General features: G+C 52.1%; 1 protein-coding gene across 2 annotated transcripts in view; it reads right to left on the reverse strand.

Annotated features, from left to right (window-relative positions):
- Window positions 1-10,788, reverse strand: part of TMPRSS2 (transmembrane serine protease 2) — a 53,945-nt gene extending 43,157 nt beyond the window's left edge. For both annotated transcript variants that reach the window (XM_037043000.1, XM_037042999.1), the window contains exon 1: window positions 10,638-10,788. The gene's annotated coding sequence lies outside the window, so the exon portion shown is untranslated. The remainder of the gene's footprint in view (window positions 1-10,637) is intronic.
- Window positions 10,789-11,043: the final 255 nt, after the last annotated feature.

Raw genomic sequence — 11,043 nt, forward strand, 5'->3', positions numbered from 1 at the left:
TTAGTTAAGTAGATCTACCAAAATATGTGAAAACTACTATGGAGAAAGGTATAAGCCTTTACTGAGAGGTAACAAAGACTGAATAAATGGAGAGATATGCAATCGTGTGTAGAAGATGCAATATTATAGGAGCTACAATGTTACAGCAACTGTCTTTTTACATCCACATAATGGATTTAGTACAATTACAGCCAAAATTCTAATACAGGTGTTTTGGAGTGCATTGATGAGCTTAGTCTGAAATAAATGTGCAAGAGCATGACAGAACAAAGGGCCAAGAATCTCCAAGACACAGGGGAAGAGTAGCAAAGACTTGGCAGGATTATCCCCAAAGAAACCATCCCACTCAGAAAATCCAATGTGAGAGACCGAGTGTGATGACATCACTTGTAGAAACAGAATCAGGTGTGTGTGGGGGCATGAAGGGCAGGGGGGTGGCATGCAGATCAGTGCAGAAATCTCGTGGGAGAACCCATTATCCAACTGGGAAAACACGGAGTGAGCATCCTACGTCCCCTCACACATGTAAATCAGCACGGGTGAATGAAAGACTGTATGTGAAAACACAGTGTCAGAACTTTCAGGAGATGCGGTGGCTTTGCACCGCGACAGCTTCACCAGACGCCCTTCTGGTTAGGCTGGGCCGTGAGAGGTCCTGGGAGACTTGCAGGGCAGAAGTGAAGCGGGGCCAGTTTTCGCTCCCACACCTCGGTGCTGGTCAGCAGGCTCACCTCCTCCCACGCGGCAGTGGCCAGGCCGGCACAGCCCCCTTTCCCCCAGATCCCCAGCTTGCCCAGCTCCCGGGCCGGGTGTGTGTTTAGCTCTTACCACCAACCCTCCCCCGCTTCTGCGGGAAACCCTCAAGGTCACTGGTACAGTCTGGCCTTGTGGGCTCCAGCTCATGTGTGTGGGTCCCAGCTTGTCCTGGTCTCCCCAGTTTCACACGCGCTGCAGACTGAATGATAACCCCTGCCCCCCAGGCCCTATGGTGAAGTCCTAATCCTAAGGTAACTCTATACAGTGAATGAACTTTTAGGTAATTAAGGTTCTACAAGGTCCTAGGGTGGGCTGGTGGGTGAGAGGCCTGATGGCCCTTCCAGGAAAAATGGATCTCTCTCTCTCTCCCCCTCTCTGTGAGTGTCTGTGTCCCTGCCTCTCTCTCCACGTCCACACCCCAAGGAAAGGCCACGGGAGGACACCACAAGGAGACATCCACTTGCAAGCCAGGAAGAGACCCCTGGCCAGGTACAGAACAGGCTGGCACCCTGACCTCAGACTTCCAGCCTCCAGAACGGTGAGAAAATACATGTCTGTTGGTTTAGCCACCCACCCTGTGGCATTTCGCCAGGCAGCCCAAGCCGCCTACGACAGCCCCTCTCCCTACCCTCTGATCCTCAAGCTTCGGCCTCAGAACCAAAGACCTGACTCATACGGAGACTGTTTAGGCAGCTCCCTGCACTGCAGAAGGTCAAACCCTCCAACCAACTCCTTCTAAAGACACCTGGACACACCTCATACAGTACACGGGACGGGGGAAAGCAGCGAGGAGGACATCCGGCTGGGTGACGTGAGCCAGACACAGAAGGACAAACACTGCCGTTCCACTTAGGCGAGGTCCCCGCAGCAGTCAACCCCACGGAGCCAGAAAGCGGGTGCCTGTGCCCGGGGCTGGGGGTGGGGCATGGGGAGTGAGCGTTCAAGGCAGACAGCATTTCAGTTCGGGAGGGTGGAAAGTTCTGGACACAGACGGTGGTGATGGTTGTGCAATGAATGTCCCTAATGCTGCTGAGCCGGGCACTTAGAAAAGGTTAAAATAGTAAACTTCACGTAATGTCTATTTCCCTCCAGACACAAAGTGCTAACCTGGCGAAAATAAGTAAGGTGACTTACTTACTCAGCACCGCGTATGGCCAAAATTTCGTCAGCCAGAGGGAAGGCGAGTGGGAAGGAGGGTCTAGTTGGCGTGGCTGCCGTGGACAGCTTCCCAGTATCGTGCAGTCATGTCGAAGAGACGCAAAATTTCTCCCAGAAACTCCTCTCCTAAGTGTGTGCCCTGAAGACTCCTGCAGCGAGCTCAGGAAACTCCACAAGAATGTCCACAGAGACACCATTTCTATCCCCAAACCTGGAAACAACCCAAAGACCAACAGGAATCGGTGGTGTATTCACACAGTGGCGTTCCACCTGGCAATGAAAATGGGGAGGCCAAAGCCACCCCCACCACCACAGACGGGTCGTCCCAACACTGAGCCTTCCTATAAACATTCGCTATTACATGACGATGTGTTTAGAGGCACACACCTACACGGTAAAACTGAGAAAGAGAAAGAAACGGATAAACACGCGATTCAGCGCAGTGGTCTTCCCTAGCAGGAATGGACGGGGCCGGAAACAGGGTTCTGGACGTGATGGTATCAGTGACAATTTGTTTCTTAACCTGGACAGTGACGCCAGAGTGATCAGTTTATTTTTTATTCCTTTTTGTATTAACCATATTCTGTCATACGTATGGAATATTTCATTAGTGCACAAACAATGTATGTATAATCATCGACGAACTGTTTTTAAAGGGTCTATACCGGGAAATGAATCCCCGGGTAGCAATAATGGAACTGTGTGCTCTTTGGTCCCGTTCTGCTTAAGACAGGGACGGTAATGCTGTGAGGTTTGAGGTTAACCAGCTCCAAGAGGCCCATGGGTGCCCATGGTCAGATGGACAAAAGAGAATTCACTAGTCCCTCGAAATACAGGACCCAGGGCCCAGAGAATGTGGTCCTAGGCAAAAGGATGTAAGAGGAGGCATTTCATTTTCAGAAGCCCCGTGAAGCCACCTCTTGGTGAGCCCGGGCCCTTGGGTGTGTCCCTGAAAGGGGGTCGAGGCCCCTTGCCCACTCAGGGAGCATTCACCCCCCGGGGGCCTGTCGGTGCAGTCACCGGCTTTTGGCAGGTTCCCGGGAGGAATGCAGGTCCCAGAGGTTCAGACGAGAGCAGGTTTTGGTATTTGTTGTTCGTCATGGTTGAGGCATATTCTAAGGCTTGGCCCCAGGCTCTGCACGTCCTGGGTCTCGGGATTATAAAAGAACAATTGCCTTTTGTTAAACATTTACCGTGCCCGCCATCACACTCGTTGAGAGATGGGTACTTGGATTTCTTCACTGGCCAGCTGAGGATGCGGGCTCGGGGAGAGAGCCTGACCTGCCCTTCCCACAGGTGGGCCGAGGCCAGGGGTGGGTCTGTGGGAACGATCAGCTCATGGGCAGCTGGATCAGAGTCAGGGGTCTGGACTCTTGTCACCAAGACTTGGGAAGGGCCCCGGCTCCCCATCTGTCCCTAGGGACCCCAAGGCCCATCGGCCCCGTGGCTTCAGAGCCAGAGGGAGGCAGTCACAGGGGAAAGGGTGTGCAGGGGTGTGGGGAGGCCAACAGCAGCCACCACCCCCCTTTTCACGGCCTCCTCCAGTGCCCAGAGTTCCAGTGTCCGACCTTGGTCCCCCCCAACCCCAGCACTCTCTCCTCCATGGGGAGACTCCCCATGTTGGGGTGCTGGCCGGTAGGCACTCACTGAGATCAGAGGGCCCCCTTAAGCCTGGCTCTGGGATCAAAGCTATAACTTTGTCCCCAACACACCCAGCTCCTAAAGATGGAGGAAGAATGGGACAATTGCAGACAAACAAAAAAATCCCACAGGGAAAGAGGAGGAGAGGCGGCATTTGGTGGCCACCTGCCCTTCTGTACACCTGGTCCAGCAGGAAGGACCAGGGCTCGCTGCACTGTGGCCCTGAGACATCCTGGTGGCCCCAGCTCTGCCCTGGGGGGCTTCCTTCAGTGGGAGGGCAACCCCTGCTGTACCCTGCAGCCATCCAGGACTGCCGCCAGGTCACAGGCTTTCCTCGGCTGAAACTGGCTTCTCTGGCCGTGGGTCGGTGGCAGGCTTCCTGGGGGGTTGGTTCCCATCCACCAGAGTTCTGGTTGGACAAGCTCCTCGGAGCTAGACTCAGGCTTGGCCTGGCTGGCCCTCACCGGCTGGTGTCCTGTTACAGAGCAAAGGGTTCTGGATAGAGGTCCCACCGCCCCACTGTAGACCTCTGGTGTCCCAGCCAAGCCAGGTGGACTGACACACCGCCCTCTGGCTTTTCACGTGACTTTGTGACTCCCTCCTTGCATGGTGCTATTTCTCCTCTACAGAGAGTGAGTTCCTGAGCTAACAGGCCTGCTCAGGGTGTGGGGACAAGTGGCACAGTCTGGCACCTCCAAGGGTATGGACTCTTGAATTCTACCCTGGGTGGCTCCTGGCTGCGTGTGCCCAAATGCCCATCATCAGCACCCGCACTGACCCTAGTCCCATCATCATCCTCTCCCACCCACCCAACAAACACACTGCCCCAGAGAGAGCCACCACCTAGCCCGGGACCACCGCCCCTCTCAGCAGGCGGTCTGCACCCAGTGACCGCAGACCGGAAGCCCCACGCCCCCGATCTGGGGGTGGTGCTGGCTGAGCCCCCACGGTGACTGCACCTCAGTAACGCTTTCCTCTGCCTGACTCTGCTTCCTTCGGTCCCCAAACAGGGGCCCCCAACAACCCTCCTCAGGAGGCCTCCTCCCCCCGCCCCCCGGAATCTGGGCACAGGACAAAAGATACGTAACCTCTCGGTGCCTCAGCTTCCTCTTTTGTAAAGCCTCATAGCCATGTAGCTAGGTTGACGTGAGTGACAACATCGAAAGGACTTGAATGGGTAGCTGGCACCTACTAAATGCCCAGTTACTGCCACCACTGCTGCTGCCATGACTGCTGTTGCTGCTGTTACCGCTGGTAGTACTGTTACTGCCGTTACTGGTATTGATGCTGCTGCTGCTGTTACCACTAGTAGTACTGTTACTGCCGCTACTAGTATTGATGTCGCTGCTGTTACCGCTAGTAGTACTGTTACTACCGCTACTAGTATTGATGTCGCTGCTGTTACCGCTAGTAGTACTGTTACTACCGCTACTAGTATTGATGCTGCTGCTGTTACTGCTAGTAGTACTGTTACTACCGCTACTAGTATTGATGCTGCTGCTGTTACTGCTAGTAGTACTGTTACTACCGCTACTAGTATTGATGCTGCTGCTGCTGTTACCACTAGTAGTACTGTTACTACCGCTACTAGTATTGATGCTGCTGCTGCTGCTGTTACCACTAGTAGTACTGTTACTACCGCTACTAGTATCGTTACTGGGGCTGCTACACTGCCGCTGCCGCCACCGCTCCCCGCACTCAGGACGCACCACCTTCCTCTAAAACATGACCTATGGCAGCTTCTAGCCAAGCGCCTCCCTTTCTGAGACCCACTTCGTTACCTAGACTTTCACGATGGCTCCCGCGGCTCTAAGAACCATAAAGTAAAGGTACTCACTGCCTTAAATCACGTGAATGGATCGATTTTCCACTAACCTGTTCTAGAAGGAACCTCCGGCGGGTGAACCGTTGGCCTCAGCCTGGTGAGGGTCGAGCTCCTTGTGTTTTCCAAGCACATTTTCACCTGGGACCGTCGCAGCCTCTGTGATCTCCAAAGCCCCCGTACCTGCCCTCCCTCAGAAAGCCAGCGGAGTCTGCTCTCCCTGCCTTGTCGAGAAAAATACTTTTTTTTATCGTGTCAAGACTAGTATTCTTATCGGACTGCTGAATGCCAGCATTTTAGACAGTGAGTGGCATGTTGCAGACACCCGGGTGCAGCGCAGGAGCGAAGCCGACCTGGGCACCCGCCGCGACCCTTGCAGCACTTCTGCAGAAGCCGCGCTGGCTCCACCAGCCACAGTCTATTGTTCAGCAAACTTCATTAAAGGTCAGCCTGTACAATTTGATATCAAGCCCACAGCCTGGGCTTTCTGAAAAGCACTGCTTTGAACACCAAGTTAGACAAGTCAGGACTGGTGAGGCACGATGGTGAGACCGCCCATAGGGATCCTTTTCTTTTAAGCAGCACGATTTCCAGGAGAAAAAGACCCAAGGCTCCCACTGGCAGCCTTGGCAAGGGGGCAGGGGAGAGGGCGGCCGTGAGTGGCTGCAGTGTGGCCAGAAGAAGTAGCTTCTCCCTCCTGTCCCCCAGTGAACACACACACACACACACACAAGAGCTGATTCTACACGTGCTCAGAGGAGTCTGGGACAGTGCAGGTGCCACGGGGGCGTGGAGTTGATCCTTGGGGCGGGGGCCAAGGTGAGAAGGGCACCACAGGCCTGAACACTGTCCCTGTCCCCCTCTGCATGGGTCTACTTTGCAGATCAGGTGCAAGATTTCCCCCAAAGAGCCTGTACCGCGGCTTGAAAATCTTTGGCTCCTGGGTCAGACTTTGGAGTTTCCCAGAGCCTTCCAAAGGTCTCGCTTGACCTCAGAGCAGAGGCCATCTGTGAGGGTGTCAGAGTGGAGATAAGGCATCTTCACACCTTTGCAGGTCACCTGCTTGCCCTGCCCCACCCACTCAGGGACCCAGCAGTGAGGGCAAGTGCTTGTGAGAGTCTGTGTGTGTGTGTGTGTGTAGGGGTGCTCTGCGCGGTGCTCACTGAAGCCCAGGGGAGGAGTTTTAAGCTTTAGCTGCTCCAAAAATCACCCTCTACCATGCTTTTTAAAAAGAATTTTATGAAAATGTGTTTCTGAATAAGTAGTACAATTTTTGTTATTCATTTCAGAATATACATTACTTAGGTCTTTCAAGTCAAATTAAAATAGAATTTAAAATGCAACTGTATTTCCAGAAAATTTATTAGTGAAATGGGCCACATGGGGCCCTGGGTGTGAGTCCCATGCCTGCACCCTCCTGTACCTTCCCCCGCCCACCCAACACAGCCGAGGGGTTTCAGGCATGCCAAAGATCTGAATAGTTGCTTTCTTTGAAAAGAGAGACATTAAAAATATTATTTTATTCATAACAAGTTCTTAAAAATCTAAAACTTAAAGTGTATTCCCCCCCAAGTTTCTCTCATCATAAAACATGCCTATTTTCCTGCTTATGTATGATTTCTCTATTCTAGCTAAAAAGTACACAGATAACTTTGAAAACCAATTAAGCCAGGATGATCCTAGTCTTTGCTATTGAGTTCATCACCCCGAGCCTGCTCCCTTCCACCCAACCCTGCTGCTCTGAGCCAGGGAGGCAGTTCAGGGAGCCACACCTGTTTCCCATCATCTTTGTAGTTTTCTTGGTCACAGCCAAGTTCAGAAAACCCTCACGTCTCTGTCACCCAGAGACACACCACGTCCCACCCGCAAGGTCCAGTGCAAGATAGACATAAGGTCTTTGGGATGGCCTTCGGGATGGCCTTCGGGATGGAGGCCATGTGCCCAGAGCTGAGCAGGACTGTCTGGGTGGCTGCCAGCTTGCAGTGACCACCTGGCCCTCCTTCCACGTCCTGGGGCATGAGGGTGCACTGGTGGCCACTGTGTTCAGCTATCACCATTTATGAGTGGAGACTAACAAATGGCGACAGAAACAAACCATAACTAGTCAATAAGCAGCATAGTTCATTTTGACTCGAATGCCACTGGTTTGATTGGTCTTGAATATGTGACATGCAGAGCACAATTTAAATATAAATACATGTGTATACGTACACATGTGCATGTACACATATTTGTATGACATACATGTTATGTGTGTGCACACACATTTTGTGTGTATACATATATACATACACACACGCACCTACAAACACACAGCGTGGGGCAAAAGTAGGTTTACAGTTGTTCCTATGGAAAATAACGCAGTAGTTAAATAATAATACAAGAATAAACTCAGCATTTTGCATACTCACAACTGCACACCTACTTTGGCCCCACCCCATACATATGATATGTGTACGTGTATACAGGGTCTGGCACAAATAATGCCCCCCCTTTTTTTTATTACAAACTCTTTTGTTTTAAAGATTTTATTTATTTTTAGAGAGGGGAAGGGAGGGAAACATCAACATATGGCTGCCTCTCAAACGCCCCCTACTGGGGACCTGGCCCGCAACCCAGGCATGTGCCCCAACTGGGAATTGAACCTGTGACCTTTGGTTAGCAGATTGGTGCCCAATCCACTGAGCCACACCAGCCAGGGCTTATTACAAACTCTCTTATCCCAAAATCATAAGCATGTAATTTTGTAACACAGTATCACACTCAAGTACGCCATACGACATTTTAGGTGAAATGTTCAAGTTAAATTATAAATCATTACACCCATATTATTACCCTACCAACCACACTGAAGCAGGCCTTCCTTCTGCCAGATGCTGTGTTTGTGAGACACCCAAACACACAGGTATTCCTCTCTGTCACTGGCTTATGGAAACCACAGCAGTTCGTACCTGAAGGTACGAACAGAAATGAGAGCAGAAGCCACCCGCGCCCAGCCAGAACCAGCTCACCGACTTCAATCAGCCCGACTTTCCTATGGTGGGAGCCCAGGCAAAACCCCCCACAGGCCCGCCAGCTCCTCGGCGGAAAGGAGCAGCGATTTACACCCTTAAGGAGTCTTTTTCATTTTGAATTCTTAGAGAGAAGGGAGGAGAGGGAGAAAGAGGGGGAGAAACATTGTACGTGCCTCCCATAGGTGCCCCGACAAGGGACCAAACCCACAACCAAGGCACACGCCTTGACCAGGAATCAAACTAGTGACCTTTCTGTGTGCAGGACGATGCCCCGCCCATGGAGCCACGCCACTCAGGGTGTGAAGAGTTTTTGAATCACTGCCTCAAACTCCAAGCCTGGCTGTTTCCACCAGGGTCGGCTGTTGTAGCAACACCGCAGCCTGTCCGCATCACCCATCCCCCGTCCTGCCTTCCCCCCACCGACCCCAAAAGCTGTGACTTCACCCGAACCCCCAGTTCTTCAATGACTCCACTGGCCTTCCCTGCCCAGTCACTACTGTCTCTGCCTTGTGACCATGACTAATGACCTGGGCTTTATCTCCTTGTTTCAGGAGTCATCTGCGGAGCCTGATCCTGACAGTGATGGACCAGTGTCATGTAGCTAGACAGTGATCCATTACTCAATACAGCTAATAAAGAAACTGAACAGTGGCCACATTCCCATTGGTAACGCTTGCAGCACTGGGTACAAAACGTCTGTGGTAAAGCAGTAGATCATTCTGTTGTCAAGAAGGAAGAGGACAAAACCCCACTTTCTCCTGCACTGCCCACGTCCTCGGAAAAGGACTGCACACGGGGACCAGTGGGCCCCAGGGTCGGGCAGGAGGCTCCTCTGCCCTCTAGGTTCTTTCCGGCTGCTCTAAGCATCTGAGAGACATGGGACAGATCGGCAAGAGAAAATAACCCGACTTAATCACATGCACATGTCTGGGAGCCCCGCATGCAGGACAGAGGCAGAGGCAGAAGGGAGTGTGGGTCCAGGGACATTCTGAGCTGGGGATGAGGGAAGGCACCTGGGGCTTCAGGAGGTCACTGCCGGGGAAGCACAGTGCAGTAATTAGTAGTTCGCCCTGCCACGTAGATAGGTGAAAAGTCATCTCTGTTGATCCGTGTATCATGGGCCACGCCCCTAATTTAAATTCTTTCAGCATTTAGTAGTAGAGGGGGCAGCGGAAATTCCTCTTGAGCCTGCAGGTCTCTGTTGCTTTTAACTTGAAATAATTCGAATACCATAGAGACAAACTTTGAGGTGACTCACTTTGAACCTCTACACCAGGGACCCACTGGCAATGTCACGGGAGGGGCTGGAGATTGGCCCCAGTGCTGGCTGTGGGTGCTGGGGTGGGCGTGAGAGCGCCCACCTGTGGAAAGAAAAGGGAGCAGACATCCAGAGTCACACAGGGTGAGACATCCCACCCTCCAGGGGCCCCTGAGGTCAAAGTCTTAAAGTTCAGAAGTAGTTAACTCCTGCAGTCTCCAAGGCAGGTAGCTGAACTCCTCTGAGAATCAGGTCCTCTGAGAATTCAGTGAAACAACACATTTCTGGACCATGGAGGGTTAAATTAGCCAGCAAATGAGGAGACTCTGTAAATGTGAAGAGCTGGGCAAATACAAGGTATTCATCTGTCTCAATGAGTGGAGACAGATCACACCAACCTATTTAGGCAGGAATTGAGGCAAAGCAAACAAACCCAGGGCTGGCACGGGCTGGGAGGGACAGCCACACCCAAGCTGTCATGTGGGTGGGCTGCTTTCCACTCGGGTAGTCACGAGGGATGTGGATTTTTCCCTGACGGTTTCCTAGCAGATGCCAGCCAATGTCGTGGGGAAAAGACGGTTTGTTCTAATTCAGGCGAAATTACCAAACAAGCTCATACGGAGACTTCTTGCCCAGGCACCGTCCTGTCCAGGGACCCTCCATAAAATGGGGGGGACTACCCCTGACACAGCATTCTCCTAGAGATGGTGCGAAGAGTCGAGTCACAATTTTGTGTTTTAATTGTTCTTTGACTTAAATATATGACCAGAGGTCAGAAGAAAGAGCACTGGTCACTTTCCAAAAACGTGTCAGGCAACGACAGATCACTCTTACTGGTCGCCGTGGGCCAAACTAGGCATGACATATCTTACTCTAGAAGCGCAGCAAATTCTAAAAACATTGAAACCGACATTGTACATTTGGGAGATTTCATGTAAAATCCAGCTTCTCTGGAAAACCCAGGAGATGGGGCTGACCATGGGCTCACCATTCGGATGGGGCAGAAGCCGTGTCTGTGGGCCGAGCTGTGACAGAGGACACCACACGCCGATAAAGGGGTCTCGTCACGCAGGATACCAGTGGAGTGGCCATGGGCACAGCACACTTACATCCCCTCGGGCAAGGGCGATTGGCTGTCTCTACAAGAGGAAGTTGAAAGTAATTAGTCTCCACTTAGCGTGCATAGCAAACCCTCGCCTACCTCCCCCGCCCTCTCTCTTCTCTTTCTCCATTAAAAGGGAAGTCCCTGCCCTCTGAGCAAATTCTTCCCTCCCTTCATTGTAAAAATTCACGGCACTATCTCAAAGGTTCTTCTAGAACTGGAGTATAAACAAATCCACAAAGAACCACTTCTGGTCGATTCCCTCCATCTCTCACCCCCATCGTCCACTCCC

The sequence above is a fragment of the Sturnira hondurensis genome, unplaced genomic scaffold (assembly GCF_014824575.4).
Source record: "Sturnira hondurensis isolate 20B ecotype Veracruz unplaced genomic scaffold, ASM1482457v3 Scaffold0003874, whole genome shotgun sequence".
NCBI classification, from domain to species: domain Eukaryota; kingdom Metazoa; phylum Chordata; class Mammalia; order Chiroptera; family Phyllostomidae; genus Sturnira; species Sturnira hondurensis.